The sequence below is a fragment of the Thermobia domestica genome, chromosome 8 (assembly GCF_964235325.1).
Source record: "Thermobia domestica chromosome 8, izTheDome1.hap1.1, whole genome shotgun sequence".
Taxonomy (NCBI): Eukaryota; Metazoa; Arthropoda; class Insecta; order Zygentoma; family Lepismatidae; genus Thermobia; species Thermobia domestica.
In genome coordinates, this window is record NC_137461.1 from 196,504,469 (window position 1) to 196,528,121 (window position 23,653).

Here is a 23,653-nt window from a genome sequence, read left to right on the forward strand (position 1 = left end):
CTTTGGCACACTGTACAATGTCAAGGAAATCTTGTAGCAGCTCCAACGCTGGTACACTATGATGATTTCCCTCAATATTTTGTTACTAGCGCGTAAGAATTTCTGTTAACGTTATATATAGTTTAATTAGAAGACCCGTGACAACACCGAGGTCGTGGGGAATGGAATTTAATTTTAACGTGGGCTTCGTATTTCAAGGGGCCTTGAGTTCGGTACAGTTATTGGTTTAATTACTAGTACGTTCATGAATGGAAAGTTTCCAAAGAACTTGGTAGTTCAAAGGCCTTATATAATATATTGTTGTACAGTATTTTAAAATTATCTATATCCATTTCTTTAAAAACATTAGCTGTGCATTTTCGTATATTAGAGTGTAATATTAACTACGAATACTATCAAAAATAATATTTGTATTTTTCTTTTGATAAGCACACAAATAATTGAATGAATAGAGCAGAGAATTACTTTTAAATAATCTCTATTAATCAGTATTTTAATATTATTTATATTTAAACTTTTCCTCTTAAACTTTCTTTCAATTTAATCATTTCATATAACAGGTTGAGTTCAACTGTTCAGTTCGCTTGCCTGCTCTTGATATTCAAGCTCATGGTGGACTTCAAGCATCAATTAGGAATAATAATCTCCAAATGCAGATAACAATCTTCTATAACATTCAAGATTGGATTGATATTCCTATTGCATTTTTTGATTTGTTTGAGTAAGTGGTTTATGAATGGTATTTACATCTTTTCTGATAGAGGATGAAGTAACTGGTAATTACGGAACTAGATAGAAAAGTTGCTTTTATAATTTCCAAAGAATTCGTTCGTACAAAGGAAAAGAAAATACACATACATTGATGATTCAAAATTTCTTTAAATCAAAGTAAGCGAAATGTCTATATAGACCTTTAGAGAAAAGTTAATCATTTCAGAGCTAAATCTGTTCAAAACAGTGAAAAACATACATTTCAAAATGCTTAATTTTGAATTCAAGAAATCGTTGAAAGTTCTTGAATATCAGCGTAAAGAAAGTCATACATACCTCATCCAATTTGAATATTTCTCTAGATAGCATTATTCCCAGACATGTTAACAATAGAATTCTCAGATATGCTTGACTTTACGGTAGCTCCAAAGTAGGCAAAATGTTAACCTGACAGCAGTGTACAAGAACAGCTTTGCAGATAAATTGGAAGTGTTAGCGACTACCTGTTTGAAAGTTCATCCTGTTCCGAATGACGTATGCCGTGATATATTTTGTCATGATATATTTCACGTTTTTTCTTTCACGTATAAGCATAAAATAACGGAAGGTAGCAAGCTTATATCGAACACTATGTACCATAGCACTGTTGGTTCTTAACACTTCCGACTTCTTACCGAAGCATTCTGTATTCACTACTGTCATGACTTACCTTTGAGCAACTTTGGAGACACATTGAAGTCGGAGCATATCTCAGCTTTCTGTTGGAAGTATGTCTGATATTTATACCCTCCAGAGAATCCATTGCACATTACTGAAATACATATTTTAGGATGACATGCAATAGTGAATACTTCACTTCATCCCTGTGGGAAAATTTTTAAAACTTTTCCCACGGGAACGTTCCCTGGGAGCTGTTGCGAAGCTGGTATACGTATGCTCATGCTCTTGGACGGCTACCGGCTGTAGAAACATAATGAAACTTGCCTTTTCCTCGTCATCTTCTTCTCATTGTGTATTGGCAAGTTATGTGAATCCCCCCCCCACACTGGCCCCCTCTTCCAAAGCTAAGAACGGAAGCTTCTCATAGCATTGGGTAGCTATTTTGGACCCCACACCATCTCTCTGATATTCAGTAATCAAACCTTCCCAATTGATTGGCCTTCGCCTTCTCGTATATTTTAGACAACTTAGTCCCCTCTGGCAAAGAGTATACTTATATATATAGTAAGGATCCCCACATTGCCGTACCAGGCAATAACCACGTATGAACTACATGTGTTACTAATAAATAAAAACAAACAGACGACGTTCCCGAAGAGGAGTCGATCACCATCGCCAACAGTCGGAAGGACGAGAATCAACGATGGAAGCCGACAAGACAGAATAAAAAGGACCTGCACACCTGGACCAACATCAATCTTCCCGGATTGATCACAACACCTAAAACCCCTCTCACGACGCTTGGTCACCGAGAGATACCCATCCTTATACCCACGACGCTTGGTCACCGGGTTCCTTTCCTCTTTCTCACGACGCACGGTCACCGAGAGAGAGATACCTAATCTACACCCCTCTCACGACGCTTGGTCATCGAGAGTTACTCACCTCAAAGCCCACGACGCTTGGTCAACGGACTCCTATCTAATCTTACGTAAATATTAGTGGAATTTCTTATTATTTGTGTACATAAACTTTTATAATAAAAAGGTGAAGGGAAAAGTCCAAATTCCGAGTACATTTTATTGCTCTACCCAAGAAGTTTTACAATATATATATATATATATATATATATTGATTGGCGTTAAGTTACCCCTGCAGTATAGCATATGGTATTTATCGTTGAAAGCTCTTCATTTCGAAACACTATAATGTTTTCAAGTGTTCAATACTCTCTCTCTCTCTTTCTTCGAGAATTGAACCCGAATCCGCATGGGCTAAAAGAAGTTTTTATATTACTACTTGTTCTATCCCTTTCAGAAGCCTTCTTCTTACTGTACGCTATATGTTAAAATTGCTTAACTGTACTCTCCAATTGTTTACATTTAACTTTTTAATTTTGTTCACTATCTTGAGAACATAATTCACCTACCTAATGAACATATGCATATTTTCTCAGCGAGAATCGAACTCAGGAAGGAACTAGAACTTGAATCATAATGAAACCTCACCGAGAATCTAAGCATTACTTCATGTAAGTAATAAAGGTAGATGTATTAATCAGAATAGTACTGAAATTAATTTATCGGAGTTTTGTAGCTTCGTTAACTTACGATATAAAGATTCTGTACACAAAAATCCACTTTAGTGGGGAGCTGGGATCGAATTTGGTACTTCACGATTTAGAGTTGAATTAATCCTTGCATGAAAAAAAGAAAAAAATGAAATGAAATCTTTGAGTTTTACGTCCCACGCTTATGCCAGTTAGGCTAAAGGAGACAGTGATGATAAGTGATGAATGAAATGGTGGAATGAAGAAAGTGGGAGGAAACGGGAGAACCCCGAGAAAACCCACGCACACGGTGTTTGTCCACCACAAAGTCCACTTGGCGGGGGCTGGGATCGAACCTGGGACCCCAAGCACCAGAGGTGAACGCTCTAGCACTGAGCCACCGCGGCCCGGGCATGAAAAAAAAAAGAATATTACGTATATAGCACTTTACATTGATTTTCGTTTTACGACAGAAAGGATCGAATTAACTTAATGTGTTAAAATATTCAATGCTTTCTCATCGAGAATCGAACCCGGACCCTAAATATGCTTTCATTTTGAAAGCTCTCTCACCGGAATCGAACGCAAGACCGTGATTCTTCGTAAGTGTAGAACATGTATAAACAAGATGCATGATTTTCTTCTTCCTCTTCCCGTGCATGCGTGCAGAGATGTCTGTATGCATAGTGACATTAGTCTCTGTTGATCAGCTACTGAAGTAACATGACTATGTAAATCATGTGTTACAGTATAATATTGAGAAACTCCTATTAACTGGAAATATTGGTTTTTATAGATTTCGGGCATAACTCGAATTACAAACGTAAGCAAGACTTCATTTAAACAGACGATTAGAAAAATACGAAGTGTGGAAGATTAAGAATGGAACTGCAACCGAATTCTGAATCTGAAAGGATACCATTCCAACAAGTGTCAGAATTAGCATATATTAGTGCATATACATGTTTTGCCCCTCAATATAATCAGTATTGTACAAAGGAATTACGTTTAAGTACATTCGAACATTGGCCTGTTTCAACAAACAACGTCCTGAACAATTAAGTGATACTGGATTTTTTTTACACGAACATAAGAGACCAAACTATATGCTTCTATTGTGCTGGTGGATTAAAAGATTGGACTGATAACGATGTTCCATGGATAGAACATGCGAAATGGTTTCCTAATTGTCCATTTCTCCACCTTAAGAAGGGATATGCGCTTATTAAACGAATACAGGAAAAGTACTCTGATATGCAAGTATTTCGTAGTGCTCCGAATGATGATATACATAAAAAATGTCAATAACAGTTGCAATAATGAAATTGCCTTTCAGTACAATTTGAAGTGAAATTTGAATAAAGTCCCATTACATACTTTTTGTTTGTATATGACTGTAAAAAAGTACATGTACACATTCTAAAGTTATTAAAACAATATGTATTTATACAAATAATTTACATATGTGCTATTATGTATAACCTCCACGGCTTTTATTGATAATGATGCATTAACATCGTATTTGCAAAATGGAAATATATGTTTAACATATAAAGGAATGAATATTAATTTATCTGAACGTAACATGCACGATCTTGAATTTACTGAATTGATATCATAATCGTAAGTGTATGGGGCATGTATAAACAAGATTTTACATAATTCTTCCTCCTCCTTGTCATATTAAATGTTGAATATGGTCTCAATTCAATGAAAACCAAATTAATTTGTATTGGACTGAATAGTGACACATTTGAATAAGTGTTTCGTGTTGGTAAAGGCCTTGTGTTTGGAGTGAAGTTAAATTTAACAGAATGGGAAAAACTTGTACATTTGATCCCACTTCTTTCGGACTACAAACAAAAACTCATAGATTCAATTATGGCTGATTTATTTGATAGTGTACAAACACGGTCAAGTTTGGCGGAAAGCGATAGTCTTCCGTTGAAGGGTATCAATGAAGTGGACTTCTGTTCATAAAAAAGAAGAAGAAAATATTTTTTCATTTATACTGAGCAATGTAGTACTAAATGTAGTGCATTTAATAATAATAATAATAATAATAATAATAATAATAATAATAATATAATGAAATTGAAATCTTTTATTTTCACATAAAATTTGTATTTTGTGATCGTTTAGTACGTTTAAATATGATAGGATTTTTAAATTAATATACTAATGTTGGTATTATTCTAATACTTGTCTTTTAGGAATTAAGAAACTTCATTTAAATGGTTGATCTCAAAAGAAATCGTACGGACGTTTTTCTTTACTAAGGAGACGCTGTACGCTTATCTCTATTGCGGCATTCTAGTTCGATCACAGTAAGACGTACGTTTACGGTGTAGAGTTTTTGAATTCATCACAAAGTCTACACGACGCGAGCTGTGATCGAATCAGGGACCCAAAGTACTGGATGTAAACCCTCTACCACTGAGCCACCACACCCCTCAAACCTAAAATGAAATAGGTTTGCACATCATGTAAAGACCCCCGGAAAAATAAAGATCGGATCGGATTAAATATATTCTTCCAGAACTGAATTCTTGTTATCTAGTATAGATTTTACTTTATGTCTATTAACGTTAAAACTAAAAATGATTTCTATCGTTAGCAATTTGAAAAGAGGTTTAAGAGAGGTGATATGACATAGGCTATTCTCGGAACGATGAATTGTTTTCAAAGAAGTCAGTTCTCGATCTTACCATTTTGTTCTATAATAATCAAAGTTAAAACCACAAATAATTTCTATCATTTCAATTTGAAAAGAATTAAAGAAACGACAGAATTTATTTTGAACGGTGAATTGTTTTCAAAGAAACCAGTTCTCGATCTTACCGTTTTGGGTGTTGATTCACAAAGTATTCTCAAAACTCTTTTGTCGTCTCGTCGCGCTTTGGAAATTTAAGTACAAAAAAGTATGCCCTGATTTTATATATATACAAAAATGTTTGTCTCTAATGTTTGTGTCTTACAACAGAGAAGGTTTTACGACTAATGTATTCTAGTGGGAAACACCATATCTGTGGGTTTTTCTTCGTTTATCTTAACCTAACTTAAAAATAAAAAGGAAGCAAACGTTTACCTAAAAGAAATAACTAATTATTAATATTATCATACATATTCTAAAAGACGAAAAGCAGTTATGGATATTTTTATCTATGAAAAAGATATAAAACTCACCTATTCGTAAAAGAGAGAGATATGCGTCACTGCTCTTTGATCAGTGTTTCGTCTTCGGACAGGTTTGAACGTAGAAAATCCTGCTTCAGGTAGTTTTTCAGCGTCTCTTGAAGACGCATCCTCTTTTAAAGTGTACTGTAAAGAAACAAGAACGAAACGTTACTTTACGTGGTGAACATGAATTTGTTTCCTGAAAGAAAACAAGTAATTATTTATTTTATTATATATTTTAAATAAAAGTAGTTATTTATCTTCTATTGAAAACAAATATACAAAACTTACTTATTGCTAAAAGATAGATGCGTCATATTCCTTTAAGCAGTTCATATTCTAACAGGTTTAAACGCAAGATAATCCTGTTTTCATTTCTTCTTCTTCTTCGTCTTCTTCATATATATCCTAACTATATATAAAACTACATGAGCTGGCATAAATTATTGAGCACTTCCTGTAGGGCTACAATGATTAAATTTGGCATGATTGTAGCTTTCCGGAACTAACCCACAGGAAAATTGTCAAAAGTGAATATTTTCAATTTTTAGGGGTCTAAAGAGGGGATGAAAAATTTCCCCATGTTATTTAAATGGACCTTTTTTTGGACTTATAATCTCATGTTTTAGGTACTTAGAATTGGCATAGAAACTTGAAATTCGGTATGCTTACACATTTTCGTTAGCACTACCTAAGTAAATCAGTACAAGTAAAAAATTCCGACCTTAGAGTGGTTTTATAGGGAACTGAAAAATCTTTCCCATGTTATTTATATAGGACACCTTTTACACCCTCAAATTATTGAGCACTTCCTGCAGGGCTACAATGATTAAATTTGACATGATTATAGCTTTTCGGGACAAACCCACAGGAAAATTGCCAAAAGTGAATATTTTCAATTTTTAGGGGGTCTAAAGAGGGGATGAAGAATTTCCCCATGTTATTTAAATGAGACTTTTTCTGGACATATAATCTCATGTTTTAGGTACTTAGAATTGGAATAAAAACTTCAAATTCGGTATGCTTGTATGTTTTCGTTAGCTTTACCTAAGTGAATCATCAGAAATGAAAATTTCTAACCATAAAGTGGTTTCATGGGGAACTGAAAAATCTTTCCAATGTTATTTATATGGGACGTCTTCTATACCCCAAAATGTTTAGGCACTTCCGGCAAGATTAGAATGATGGAATTTGGCATGATTGTAGCCTTCCAGGACTAACCAACAGAAAAATTGCCAAAAGTAAAAAATTCCAACTTTAGAGTGGTTTTATAGGGAACTGAAAAATCTTTCCCATGTTATTTATATAGGATACCTTTTACACCCTCAAATTATTGAGCACTTCCTGCAGGGCTACAATGATTAAATTTGACATGATTATAGCTTTTCTGGACAAACCAACAGGAAAATTGCCAAAAGTAAATATTTTTAATTTTTAGGGGGTCTAAAGAGGGGATGAAGAATTTCCCTATGTTATTTAAATGAGACTTTTTCTGGATCTATAATCTCATGTTTTAGGTACTTAGAATTGGAATAAAAACTTCATATTCGGTATGCTTGTACGTTTTCGTTAGCTTTACCTAAGTGGATCATCAGAAATGAAAATTTCTAACCGTAAAGTTGTTTCATGGGGAACTGAAAAATCTTTCCAATGTTATTTATATGGGACGTCTTCTATACCCCAAAATGTTTAGGCACTTCCGGCAAGATTAGAATGATGAAATTTGGCATGATTGTAGCCTTCCAGGACTAACCGGCAGAAAAATTGCCAAAAGTAAAAAATTCCAACTTTAGAGTGGTTTTATAGGGAACTGAAAAATCTTTCCCATCTTATTTATATGGGACATCTTTTACACCCTCAAATTATTGAGCACTTCCTGTAAGGCTACAATGATTAAATTTGATATGATTGTGGCTTTTCGGGACAAACCCACAGAAAAATGCCAAAAGTGAATATTTTTAATATTTAGGGGTTCTAAAGAGGGAATGAAGAATTTTCTCATGTTATTAAATGTACCTTTTTTGATGTATAATCTCATGTTTTAGGTACTTTGAATTGGAATAAAAGCTTGAAATTCGGTATGCTTGTACGTTTTCGTTAGCTTTACCTAAGTGAATCATCAGAAATGAAAATTTCTAACCATAAAGTGGTTTCATGGGGAACTGAAAAATCTTTCCAATGTTATTTATATGGGACGTCTTCTATACCCCAAAATGTTTAGGCACTTCCGGCAAGATTAGAATGATGGAATTTGGCATGATTGTAGCCTTCCAGGACTAACCAACAGAAAAATTGCCAAAAGTAAAAAATTCCAACTTTAGAGTGGTTTTATAGGGAACTGAAAAATCTTTCCCATGTTATTTATATAGGATACCTTTTACACCCTCAAATTATTGAGCACTTCCTGCAGGGCTACAATGATTAAATTTGACATGATTATAGCTTTTCTGGACAAACCAACAGGAAAATTGCCAAAAGTAAATATTTTTAATTTTTAGGGGGTCTAAAGAGGGGATGAAGAATTTCCCTATGTTATTTAAATGAGACTTTTTCTGGATCTATAATATCATGTTTTAGGTACTTAGAATTGGAATAAAAACTTCATATTCGGTATGCTTGTACGTTTTCGTTAGCTTTACCTAAGTGGATCATCAGAAATGAAAATTTCTAACCGTAAAGTTGTTTCATGGGGAACTGAAAAATCTTTCCAATGTTATTTATATGGGACGTCTTCTATACCCCAAAATGTTTAGGCACTTCCGGCAAGATTAGAATGATGAAATTTGGCATGATTGTAGCCTTCCAGGACTAACCGGCAGAAAAATTGCCAAAAGTAAAAAATTCCAACTTTAGAGTGGTTTTATAGGGAACTGAAAAATCTTTCCCATCTTATTTATATGGGACATCTTTTACACCCTCAAATTATTGAGCACTTCCTGTAAGGCTACAATGATTAAATTTGATATGATTGTGGCTTTTCGGGACAAACCCACAGAAAAATGCCAAAAGTGAATATTTTTAATATTTAGGGGTTCTAAAGAGGGAATGAAGAATTTTCTCATGTTATTAAATGTACCTTTTTTGATGTATAATCTCATGTTTTAGGTACTTTGAATTGGAATAAAAGCTTGAAATTCGGTATGCTTGTACGTTTTCGTTAGCTTTACCTAAGTGAATCATCAGAAATGAAAATTTCTAACCATAAAGTGGTTTCATGGGGAACTGAAAAATCTTTCCAATGTTATTTATATGGGACGTCTTCTATACCCCAAAATGTTTAGGCACTTCCGGCAAGATTAGAATGATGGAATTTGGCATGATTGTAGCCTTCCAGGACTAACCAACAGAAAAATTGCCAAAAGTGATTTTTTAAAAAATTTTTCAGGGGTCGAAAGGGGATGAAGAAATTCCTATGCTATTTAAATGGGCGTTTTCTTGGGATACAAAATCTTATCTTTCAGATAGTTGAGATGGGAAAAAAAAGAAAGTCGGTAGAATTCCGCTCCCTTCAGCTGCCTTTGTCCCGACTTTGAACTCGAAACCGACTTTATTGGGCAATTTCTTTAGGATTACAATGATTAAATTTGGCATATCAAAGGAAAATTGCCAAAAGTGAATATTTTTAGTTTTTAGGGGATTTTTGAAACGGGTATTACGGAACGTGTTTGTTACAGTTGCTTTATATGTTGTATTCTTGTTGATCTCTTGTATTTTCTAAAACATAACGGAAAACATTTTCTATTCATTTTTAATATGTTTTCTTTTCCCTGTTTTAAAGTTTTATATTCAAAATTCGAAATAAGACTGGAAATAAAATATTCTGGAAATAAGACTAAAATATTGTACGAAAATATTCCGTTTAAGATATAACAGAATGTTACCAAAATACGTTTGTTAAAATTAAGTAAACCATTTTAAAACATTTCTGAAAAATATTTCTTATATTACGAAAGAATTTATTTTTAAAACATTCTAAACGTTTTAAAAGTATATGTTCAATATGTTTTCTTTTAAAAATGGAAAATATTGCAAATAACCTATTAGAAAATATTTTTCAAATATATGGAATATATTTCCTTTCATTGTTTCCCATATCATATATTGAAAACATTTTTATTATCATTTCGAAAATATTTTCCTTCTCAACAGTGAAAACATATTAGATTACATCCAATAAAATATTTCTAATACATTTTGTGAATATTTTCCTGTATATACTTTCCGGCTAACATTCTCAAAATGTACTTTCGGTAATTTCTAAAATGTTTTCTAAACATTTTTAGGAAAATATTTTCCGGAAATATTCGGAATACATTAGGGAAACCAGCATGGAAATCTCCAGAGAAGGAAAACCTTTTGGAAACCAAGGAAAATATTTTCTTTTGGTTGAGAAAATATTCCTTGCTGTGTGGGCATTTAAGTAAGTATTCTTTTTTTATAAATTTCTAAAAAAGCTCATATAATTTACTAAAAAAAATATGTAAACAATTACAAATTTATTTTTAAAAATAAGCGAAAAACCAGTTTTAAGCTGAAATCCCTTTTTCTGTTTTAGAAATACTTGTAATTACATAAAAGTATGTTTTATTTTTAAAAATATAGGTTACAATTTAATTATGCAGTTTTATTATATTGGGTCTCTCAAACCCAACATGACCGTTTATGAAACAATTTTCCGCCCGACGATTGTAGGGTTAATACGGTAAAGGAACGGGCTTCATGAAATGAACATATTAACTTTCTTCCTTTATCGAACGGAAACTTTTAAATATATGTAGTACTAATTTTAAAATAAATATAAAGTTTTATGCTCTGCCCTCAAGTTCGACTCACACATTTAGCATAACTTAAATACAATATGATTGTAGTAGAGTCTCCTACAGCCACGTTCTAATGATTTAGACTTAATATTATTACTTCCAGCTGAAGCATTTTCGGCTACGGTCAGATACTGAAACTTGGTTTCCAGGAGTAGTAATTCTAACCTTTGTGAACATAATGAACTTGTTTTGAAGTCACACTTTCTCCTGTACATATTTTAATGTGACTTTAAGCCATTTCGAGTAATCACTGACAACCATGTTCAACTCAAAACTAGTTTACATATATACGCAAAATGTTTAGTAAAATTCTATATAGTTGCATATACAGGGAAAGGTAAGAGAAATGTCTAAGTGCTACCTTTGAAGTACAGGGAAATAATGAAATGCAAATGAAAAAAGACGAACGCACAAAAGGGTTTTGAAAGTAATTATTTTTAAAAGTAAAGAAACCACCTGGCATTCCGTCAGGGTGGTAATAATGGCTTCTTGAGGAGTTTTCTAGAGTGCAGCAGCGCTGCTGAAAATTAATTACTTGCAAAACACAAGTCTAACATTAAAAAAAATCAAATGACTTCATTAAAAGGTTGAAAGCTATTGCACACGTTCATCATCATCATCTTTATACATCGCAATTTTACTTTTTTTAAAGAATGAACTACATACGTGTGAAGATAAATATTAAACCAAGGCAAACATCAACAAAAGTGAGAAGTGTTAACGTGATGTTCTCACATCAAGTGACGTAATGCTGAACAACAAAAGATAGCCTATATCTAAAGAAAGAAACACTGACCTTACCTATATACAGAAGAAGTAGCAAAGTAGTATTCTGTGATATAATACATGATGCATTTTTACATAGCTCTGCACATGTTGACATCAGGTCCGCCATTTGTACCTATACTTATATCCGGCTAATCGATCCTGTAACTGTATCTGATCACCTACACCTTGAAAAATTGCACAAATCTGAAATTTTTCAGATGAACCCTTAATGCGAAAAAAGGTTGCATCACGTAATGGACAAGTTTTGATAAGTGATGACACTACGGATAAAAAATATCTATGCCCTCCTGACTAGCAATTCGTTAAAGTTAATGCTAACAGGGGTAACATAGATCGAAAACCATCGCTGATAACGTGCTTGCGTGTACAAATTTCTAATTTCAGAATCGCTTTTTCTGAATATGATGGTACATACTCTTTAAAGAAACGTAAGACTCCATAGTTCACTTGGTAATGCTTAGATTTTGTAAACAAAGTAGCTGGATTTCCATCCGTCTGTAGTGTAGGAAAATCAACTAAATAGTTATGTAACAGGGACTCCATTTCAAATTCTATCTTAAAACAAATAAGAAAAGCGTAATTCAAATGATAATACGTATGAGAATTTCAATAATCACTATCCATAGCAATTAGGTACCACCTCAGAGGCGATTAAATTCCCCAATAACTATCAGTTCTTTGAAAAATCTAGTATAGAAGGATTACGTTTGGTTACATTTGATTATATATATGGTTTTCCAATATCATTAAAGAAATAACTATCTACGTTACGAAAATAACATTTAAATAAACACTGAAATAATAATCAAAACCACTACTATTAAACAATATAAATACTATACTTATAAAATGATTTCTTTCCGTAATTTTAAAGAGCAAGAAATAAACCCCTACATATACTACCAGTAATAGTAACTAAATAACTAGCTACGGAATATATAATACAATTCTAATCACTATATTCAGGTAAATATTATATTAAAATTCATGATATTCTACAAGAATCAAAATATCCCGAGACTATACGAGACATGAATCTACAGATTAACTTGGAATCCATCAAGAGAAGAACTCAAGTTTCCTACACAGAAAGTACGTGCACCAAATGATTTGCCGCGAATATGTATTGCTTTCAGCACGCAGTGTCGAAGAACAAGATTAAATTCCTACATATAATAACAGTAATAGTAAACTAAATAATAAACCTGAATAACACAATGCTAAACACTATATTCAAGGAAATATTATATTAAATTGCATTCTATTTTAAAGAATCAGAATATCTTCGAGGATATATGAGACATGAATTTGAACCATACGATCTTCCTGTACACACGAAAAAAAAAACTATTCCACAGTTGACCAATTTTCTTTTTCCCATTAACTCGGCAACAAATGAATTAATCTGTATCTTTTTTGTCTCGTTATCTTTGGAATAGTTATAATTTGATAGCTTGTTAAAATCGGTATTGAAATAGAATAATTTTCTTGAGTTATTAGGAAAATAAATTTTGTCAACTGAAAAATATTTTTTCCTCACTGTACGTGGGCAAAATGATTACCCACGAAGAGTTATTGCTTTTTAAGACAAAAAGAAAAGCTAATTCAAATGACGAATTACAACGTTAAATGATAATACGTATAAGAATTTCAATAATCACTATCCATATCATTTAGGCAGCACCTCATAGGTGATTAAATTCCCCATTAACTATCAATTCTTTAAAAAGCTAGTCTAGATGGATTAGGTTTGATTATATAAGACATGAAGCTACAGCCTAACGTGAAATTAGAACTACGTTATCTATCATCAAGAGTCGAACTCAAGTTTCCCATAACATAGGCACGTACATCCGCAAGAAACAAATTAAATAATTAATTCCAATACCAATATCATTAAAATAATAACTATCTACGTTACGAAAATAACACTTAAATAAGCACTGAAATAATAACCAAAACCACTACTATTAAACTATATAAATACTGTACTTATAAAATGATTTCTTTCCGTAATGTTGAAGAGCAAGAAATAAACCCCTACACACACTAGCAGTAATAGTAACTAAAGAACTAGCTACGGATTATATAATACAATGTTAACCACTATATTCAGGTAAATATTACATTAAAATTCATTGTATTCTACAAGAATCAGAATATCCCGAGGCTATACGAGACATAAATCTACAGATTAACTTGGAATCCGTCAAGAGTTGAGTTGAGTTGATTTTAGTTTAGCGTCCCTTTCAGCAGCGAGGCTATATGAGACGTGGACCTACTGATTAACGTGGAATCCGAACCACATGAGCTCCCGCCGGGAATCGAACCCGGGTCTCCCACGCCAAAGGCGCGTACGCTAACCGCTTAGCCACGTAGGAGCTCTGGAATCCGTCAAGAGTCGAACTCAAGTTTCCTACACAGAAAGTACGTGCACTAAATGATTTGCCGCGAATATATATTGCTTTCAGCACGTAGTGTCAAAGAACAAGAAATAAATTCCTAGATATAATAATGGTAATAGTAAACTAAATAATAAACCTGAATATCACATTGCGAAACACTATATTCAAGGAAATATTATATTAAATTGCATTCTATTCTAAAAGAATCAGAATATCTCCGAGGATATATGAGACAAGAATCTGAACCATATGATCTTCCTGTACACACGAAAAGGAAAATATTCTACAGTTGACAAATTTTCTTTTTCCCATTAACTCGGGAACAAATGAATTAATCTGTATCTTTTTTTGTCTCGTTATCTTTGGAGCAGTTATAATTTGATAAGTTGTTAAAATCGGTACTGTAATAGAAAAAGAAATTTTGTCAACTGAAGAATGTTTTTTCCTGACTGTACGTGCGCTAAATGATTACGCGCGAAGATATATTGCTTTTTAAGACAAACAAGAAAAGGTAATTCAAATGAAGAATTACAATAGCCATGTGTTTCGTTTTTTGAACAAATCTGAAAAAGCGGATAGATCTAGCAATGTAGTATTCTGTGATATAATACATAATGCATTTTTACATAGCTCTGCACATATTGACATCAGGTCCGCAATTTGAATTACACTATTGAAGCTGTACCTACACTTATATCCGGCTAATCGATTCTGTAACTGTATCTGATCACCTATACCTTGAAAAATTGCACAAATTTGAAATTTTTCAGATGAACTTTTAATGAGAAAAAAGGTTGCATCACGTAATGGCCAACAAGTTTTGATAAGTGATGACACTACGGATAAAAAATATCTATGCCCTCCTAACTCTAGCAATTCCTCAAAGTCAATGCTAACAGGGGCAATATAAATCAAAAACCATCGCTGGTAACGGGCTTGCGTGTACAAATTTCTTATTTCAATATCGTTTTTTTTCTGAATATGATGGTACATACTCTTTAAAGGAACATAAGACTCCATAATTCCCTTGGTAATACTTAGATTGTGTAAACAAAGTAGCTGGAGTTCCATACGTCTTTAGTATAAGAAAATGAACTAAATTGTTATGTAAGATGGACTGCATTTCAAATTATATTTTAAGACAGACAAGAAAAGCTAATTCAAATGACGAATTACAATGTTAAATGATAATACGTATTAGAATTTAAATAATCACTATCTATAGCAATTAGGTAGCACCTCAGAGATGATTAAAAGAGAAAGAAAGAGAGAAAAGCAACTATTTTTTATCTTACTAGAACGTAGAGCTTCAGTATGCTGACAATCTCTTCTAATGCACAGATGAGCACAACAGAATTTCTAAAAGTCTACTTCACACTCTTCATTCTGTTCAATGGTTTTATTCTACATTCGTATGACGTCAAATTAAAACGTCACACAAAATTTAAACATTTCCAATATTACATTTCAATACATCCATTTCTTCTTTCTTTTTAAAATGACGATTTAATGTATACTTACCCCTCAGCGACATGACGTAGCACTCACATATCTGAGAATGGCGACTTACGAAATTTCACAAGCCCTAATCAGAATTTCATGGCCATCGTCTCTACATTCTTCAGGAAATGCCCTAATCGAAGAACAAATATATTCAATTACGTCAACAAGAATAAACTGATACCAGCATGGTTGAAAGGTGCTCAGCGAAAATACGATATCTCGCAAACACACGAACAAAAAAGTTCATAAATCCCATATATACATTAAAGGTAAACGCAATCGCGAACCAATTCGATCACTTATATCTGAAGTCAAAGATAAAGAGAGCATATTATGAAGAAGGCTCTCAAGAAACATATGAGCTTTTCCAAGTGAATACAACCCCTTGCTACAGTTCCACATCTTATTCAGTTCCACATCTGAAACATTAACCCTTATCCTTCTTCTCATAGTTGGAAGACGTTATTCGATAGGTGTATCAAAATATCATCTTTTGGAAATCTTATCTATCAACAAACTTAATTCACATTACACATAACTCAGCGTTTTCGTGTTCAGATTACACTACATATCTAGAGTCGCACGTGAGTTTGTTCGTATGTGAAGACGACAACAAACATACATGTAATCTCAAATGCTGTATACAATTGAAAAAAATCATGCAATGCGATATTCACCTTAGCAACTAAGATCTATTGGATCAAAGGACAGACTGCAAACAAATCTTATTCCCATGAACATTTACAAGTGAATTCGTGATAATCCTAAGACCAAATTAGATAAAGCAAATAGCTTTAATGAAACACTATATCCTCCTCAGCAACTAATCAAAAAAGATATAGTCTTTACGATTCCCAGCCTATGACTTCAAAACATTATGAATTGCTATGGGAAGCATACAGTATTCAAGCCTCAGCATGCATACAAGTGGTCTTAATCATTAGCAAACAACATATGTACGGCACTAAAAGGGACAGGAAATTCCAATCTAACGAACATTATCTTCCGTCGGGGTATTGACCCCAAAATGATGAGTTCGGTTCCGTTCACGTGGAAGTCAAAATGTTGATGCAGTTGTTCATGCTATGGGAATGTATTTTAAAGCAATATCTCGTCATGGCTTCAACATAAGCAGCAAATTCGTTGACATAATTTGATCTTTGAATTCTCTGCATAAGTGATTTTAATTACTAGACATTACAGACATCATCATCATCATTTCGTTCATGTGATTCTTCATATAACAATTTTCACATGTAATAAAAGCGCTCCTGTTGACTTGAGTATACAAATTTTCATCCTACGTTGCCAAAACATTATGAAATGCTATGAGAAGCTTCAGTTATTAGACTATGTGCAATCAATGGAATACAACACGTTTAAAACAATCATATTCATCTTAGCACCCCCAGTGCATAGGGAACGTTCCCAGGAAGAAAAGTTTCCCACAGGCGGGTCCTAACATTTAGCAACAGGAGGGGGCTGAGGCAGGGGATCCAAAATAGATAGCCAATGCTATGAGAAGCTTCCGTTCTTAGCTTCACACAACGGATAAGGATGGGTGTGTGGGTCCAAAATAGCTACCCAATCCTATTTCTGTCAAAGTACAGTAAGAAAGTTAAGAGAATATGTTTCATATTTTTGGTCATATTTTATTTTATAATTATGATTATATCTTCATGATCTCTTTAGATAGCCAGCTGAGGTTTTGATCAGAGTAGAGGCCCTGTCCACCCGGATTCCTCGGGGGAGTTCGGTTCCGCTGCTGTAGAAGTCATTCGAAAATGTATATATATTTATATATATATATTTATATTTATATATATATATTTATATTTATATATATATTTATATATATTTATATTTATATATATTTATATATATATTTATATATATTTCAAATTAACTTGAACATGAACGTCCCACGATTATATTCAACTCTAAATCGTGAAGTACCAAATTCGATCCCAGCTCCCCACTAAAGTGGATTTTTGTGTACAGAATCTTTATATCGTAAGTTAACGAAGCTACAAAACTCCGATAAATTAATTTCAGTACTATTCTGATTAATACATCTACCTTTATTACTTACATGAAATAATGTTTGGATTCTCGGTGAGGTTTCATTATGATTCAAGTTCTAGTTCCTTCCTGAGTTCGATTCTCGCTGAGAAAATACGCATATGTGCCTTTGGTGGGAGAATTATGTCCTCAAGTTAGTGAACAAACTTAAAAAGTTAAATGTAAACAATTGGAACGTTCAGTTAAACAATTTTAACATATAGCGTACAGTAAGAAGAAGGCTTCGGAAGGGGATATTACAACTATTAATATAGAAACTTCTTTTAGCCCATGCGGATTCGGGTTCAATTCTCGAAGAAAGAGAGAGAGAGTATTGAACACTTGAAAACATTATAGTGTTTCGAAATGAAGAGCTTTCAACGATAAATATCATATGCTATACTACAGGGGGGACCCAACGCCAATCAATATATATATATATATATATATATATATATATATATATATATATATATATATATATGAATATACTCTTTGCCAGAGGGGACTAAGAAGTCTAAAATAGACAAGAAGACGAAGGCCAATCAATTGGGAAGCTTCGATCACTGAATATCAGAGAGTTGGGGCAGGGGTCCAAAATAGCTACCCAATGCTATTAGAAGCTTCCGTTCTTTATCCAATACTACACGAAAATACAAATACCAATCAACTGGGAAGCTTCGATCACTGAATATCAGAGAGTTGGGGTGGGGTCCAAAATAGCTACCCAATGCTATGAGAAGCTTCCGTTCTTAGCTTTGCAAAAGGGGGCCGGGGTGTGTGGGGGGATTCAAATAACTTGCCAATACACCAAGAGAAGAATATGACAAGGAAAAGGCATGTTTCATTATCTTTCTACACCCGGTTGCCGTCCAAGAGTATGAGCATACGTATACCAGCTTAGCAACAGCTCCCAGGGAACGTTTCCGTGGGAAAAGTTTTGAAAATTTTCCCACAGGGATGAAGTGAATTATTCACTGCTTATGCGTGGCTTCTTTTACGTTGATATGGATTTACACAGTTTCTCGAACTTAACCCGTTTTGAAATGCAACTTTTCTAATAATCTCTGAAAATATACACTTTTCCCTACAGGTCCATAGTAACTTTATTTTCTTATTTTGATGTGAAGAGTTACTTCTTTCTGTTTGTTGGTAAATGTAATGACACCCGTTATTGTGCGTACTAATCGGATATTATAAAGAATCACGAAAGTAAGAGGTAATTTGATACATTCTCCTTCATTCTTTAACTGAAGATTTTACATATTTGCTGTAATGACAAGGTAGTAATAATGGTAATTGCTTTAATCACTTTAACCTTTCATTTTATGTACTTCCCTAATGATTCGGTTTATGCAAGAATTTGTGTATTAGAACTAGTAAATTCAATTACAGGCTTATTGGAGTTAAGGTTATAATTGAAATAGAATCAACTTTCCAACTATATGAAATACACTGAAACTACGGTTATTTATATATGAGTAATAACAGTACAAATAATTTCCAAATTAAATGAATCACACTAAGAGTAAGTAAATACAAGCTTAAACATTATCACGTTAGTACTTTAGTTTAGCAATAAGGAAATCAGAAGTATATTTAAAAAAAAGGAAATATCAGTGTACAATATCATACATGAACGAATTATATACTTAAAGTTTTTCATGGTACTTCTCCAATATATGAGGAGTAAGTGAACATATTTATGCTTTGTTTAAACATGGTAGGCTACGTAACATTTTGAAATACACAGCTTACCATTTCTTTTACACTTACTTTTACTAGTAATACACCTTCGTTTGAATGTACAATGGGTCATAGAAATTCTTGAGGCACAAAATCTGTGAGATAGGCAACACAACTCACGCCAGCTCCAAGATTAATTTCGCCTGGTAGAGTAGCTAGAACAGCAGCATGAAGTTACCATACCTGTTAAAAGAACAAATCTTAAAGTGTTTTTTGTGAAGGAGCGAGGAGAAACGCTGGCTGACGAAATGACAGAAGTGAGTCTTTGGATACTTTTACTCACAGAAAACAGCATAATACCAGAAAAAATATACGGACACCAAAGCCGCCGATGAGTAGATAACTGTCATCGGACTTAAATAATCTTATAATTAACTCAAATGAGGGATTATAAACAAGTTAACTCACTTCAAATGACTATACATATATGTGTATCAAATAATATACGGATAAATTATGCGGTATATGTAGTAGGTCATTTTTTTAAGTAAACACAAAGCCTTGCGCTAAGTTTTGAAACTATTAACAGTAGTCACCTGCAAATCAATTAAAGTATTGATTGATCATTCATGGAAGAGCTCAGCCTCTAGTGAAAATTTTGGGGATCTAACAGGGCCTGAGCTCCTTGGTTCCGGCACTACTGATTGATAAATAATACTACGGTACTTCGAAAGAACTAGCTCGATTTCATTATTCGTTAAATAACTTTTGAAAATTCTAAACATTGGTAGCAGTAATTTACGAGTATTTGTAAATATTAAAAATGCGAAATTCGATAATTCTCAAACGACTTGGAGATGTTATCCGTCCCATGCATATTTTCCCTTAAGTTGCAAATATAACCGAAGATTAGTGATTTGTATAATATTTGTGAAAATTTACACATTAAGACACAAGGAGAATAGGGGAAAATATAGTGTCAATTAACAACAATTTAAAAATGCAAGAAATTAACGGATAATATCAAATATAGTACCATTGACAGAATCAACTCTGTAATTCCTTTTCTTCGTTCATTTTTCTTCCTTTATTTTCAGAATTACATCATCACTGAATTTCTCCACAGGATATTATCTTCGTTTAGCAGTATCCAACTGGAGCTCAGCCTTATAAATGAAACATTTTAAAAAGTGTGAAGCGTGCTGGTGGGAATCGAACCGGGAAATTTGCAAATCACAACGCTAACCATTCACCTAAAGCGTTACTTACTCTTGCTCGCCTAAATAAAGAGTCTTTTCTGCTCCCTCAAAACAGTAGCTTGTTTATAGTAAAATTGATTGGCAAATCACAGGAATATATAATTGAGGAATCGCAGGGCATTATATCAATTATTCCCTAAATTATCAACATTACAAATTAAAAAAAATACAAAACTCCTTTATTTTGAACCAAATACGTATATTATCCTTTTAATTGGCAAGCCTGAGCGAGTTTTGTTAAAAATTGCCAATTTGGGTAATTTGCATATTTTAGGTACAAAATCCATATTGTAAAATTTCTTGGGTAGAGCAATAAAATGTACTTGGGATTTGGACTTTTCCCTTCACCTTTTTATTATAAAAAGTTTATGTACACAAATTATAATAAGAAATTCCACTAATATTTAGGTAAGATTAGATAGGAGCCCGGTGACGAAGCGTCGTGGGTATAAGGATGGGTACCTCTCGGTAACCGAGCGTTGTGAGAGGGGTTTTAGGTGTTTCGATCAATCCGTGAAGATTGATGTTGGTCGAGGCGTGCAGGTCCTTTTTTATCCTGTATTGTCTTCTTCCTTCGTTGATTATCGACCTTCCGACTGTTGGCGATGATGATCGACTCCTCTTCGGGATCGTCGTCTGCTTGTTTGTGTTTATAATCAACACGTGTAGTACGCATTGCTATTGCATGGTACGGCGATGCACAGTGCGTCGAGCATATGGGAGTAATGGACAAAAATAAAACAAATCATACTGAAGCTTTTATTACATGTTTATTGTGTCCCAAGGCGTTCTTTGCTCACTTAGACTGAAGCAAAATTGTTCTTGAAGTTATCGAACTTGACAACTGTACTGATATAGAAAATAATATCCCATTCAGGGACGTAAAAAGAACTAAGTTAGACATTTAAGGCCTTACGCAGAGTAGTTCTGGCGCGTGATTAGTGTCATACTAAAGAGTTCTACTAACATATGTTTCCTGCAGTAGCCAGACCTTTAGTATGACGCTAAACATACGCCAAGACGACTTGCATAAGGCCCTTACTGTTTACGGTACTCGTAAACAAAAACCCGTACTACATAACACTAAAATATAATGAAAAGCAGTGCATGAAATGACTTAAATAGTTCTAGAGTTTTTTTTAAAGATCAGCCAGTACCATCACTGTCTAAGTTATTAAATTCCATAGCGACAGAACTATGACGGAGCACAGCATTAGCAGCATCAGTTTTGAAATAACTTTCCAGATCCGTATCTGTCCTCCTTTTCTTTGTGTGAATCTGTATCTTGGAGAATACAATAAGGTCAGATAGAATAAGCATATGCTTCATTAGGTCTAAATAAGTATTGAAGAGAGAAGTTATAAGATGTAGCCTAGTGTGACAGAAGACTTTGTGGAGGGCTTCTAAAGCTTCTTCCGCATAACCGACAATCCTTTGGACTATTCGTCATTTCTTGGTGTATTTAATTTTGCTGCTGCTTCTTTGGCAGCAAAGGCAAGCTCCTCTGCCGATTTAGTCGCTACAAGAGGATATAAGCCTCTTTTCTTTATTTTTACTGAACACTCTGCGAACTGTTTACTGGTTCTACCGTGAGTAGAGCAAACTACATCGGTCTTCACGTTGCTGTGATACCGAGCAGTTATCACTGTTGAGACATAGTTCAGAAGTGTATATGCACGATCAAACCACTCTTTATTTTTAGCTAGGAAAACCGACGAAACTCTGTGGGACATCCTCTATTTTTTGCTCAAGGTCATATTAATAACTTATTAAATTTCTCTAAACTGTTTTACACATCTTCCGTGGCGCCTTCAAGTTTATAACGACTACAAATAGCCTGCAAAGTTTCCGCTTTCTTCCGACTAGCGCTGGTGGTTGTTATCCATCTTTCAAAAATGTCCTTGTTTTTCATTGCGTTTTCTTTCGCAATTTCACTAATTACAGTCAATATTGCGGACACTTGCACACACACTATTGCTGAATCCAACGGAAATCATTAAAGGAAGATATTCCTGCAGAGATCTCAAGACATGTTTAGGCTTTTTTGAGATATTCCAAATATACCAGTAATAAATGATTACCAATTGTTCGTCGTAAAGGAAAGAACGTACCTGTGCTATAACTGTCCGCTTGTGACAAAAGGTCTCACCTTTCGCTTTGGTCTGAAACACCAGTGCGATCGCTGTGGAGATAATGACTCAGGTCGGTCTAGTATAGTAGTTGTGCATTCACATTGTTATCTGTAAGAGTGTCATCTCGACTCGGGTTGGTCTAATGTGGTAACTTTGCGCGCGCCCTCTGTAGGTTGACGGGTTGTCATCAGCTTGTGGCTAGGTATTTCTGTCTTGTGAATTATTTGTGCTTCATTCCGTGCTATTTGCAAGTCCGAAGAAAATTGTTTCTTTTCTCATTTTTGTCCATTGGTCGACGCACTGTGCGACGTGGGGATTCTTACAATATTTAGAGTGAAAATGAATTTATTGTTTACAATAAATGAAATATGATACGTTGCGCAGAAGGAGGCATTCCAATTTGAGGGTAATTTTTATGCCGTGTTACATTTCTCACTTTGTGTATAATTTTTTGATGGCTATGGTCTTATATAATATCAAACAATTATTAAGACACACGTTATTCTACTCTGATTACGTTATTCTACAAAGATACATTTGTAATATACAAATTATATATATATACTGTATATACAGGGTGAAACATAAATGCATGGCCAAAAGTGACAAAGTGATTGAGGACATCCAAATAAGTAAAAATGTTCCTATAAACATTGATCTGATACCGCGTCTTTTCCGATGTATAGGGTGTTCACATGTGAGGTCCATACATTGGCTTACTGTGGGAAAGTTGATGGTCTGGCCCCCGTCAAGTGAAGTCTTAAATGATGCCTCTTTTGTAGCATATATCCAGTATTACCAAAGGGGATTTCCTCCTCATATCCCTTGTAATTCGCAATGTCCACATATATGGATACGAAGCGTCAAGAACAACCAATATACAGTGACGTTTTTAGGATTT

At 33.9% G+C, this 23,653-nt stretch overlaps 1 long non-coding RNA gene across 1 annotated transcript in view; it reads left to right on the forward strand.

Moving 5' to 3' along the window:
- Nucleotides 1-589: 589 nt before the first annotated feature.
- Nucleotides 590-23,653, forward strand: part of LOC145691906 (uncharacterized) — a 35,034-nt gene continuing 11,970 nt past the window's right edge. The window contains exon 1 of the long non-coding RNA XR_014132585.1: nt 590-721. This is a non-coding gene — a long non-coding RNA (uncharacterized LOC145691906). The remainder of the gene's footprint in view (nt 722-23,653) is intronic.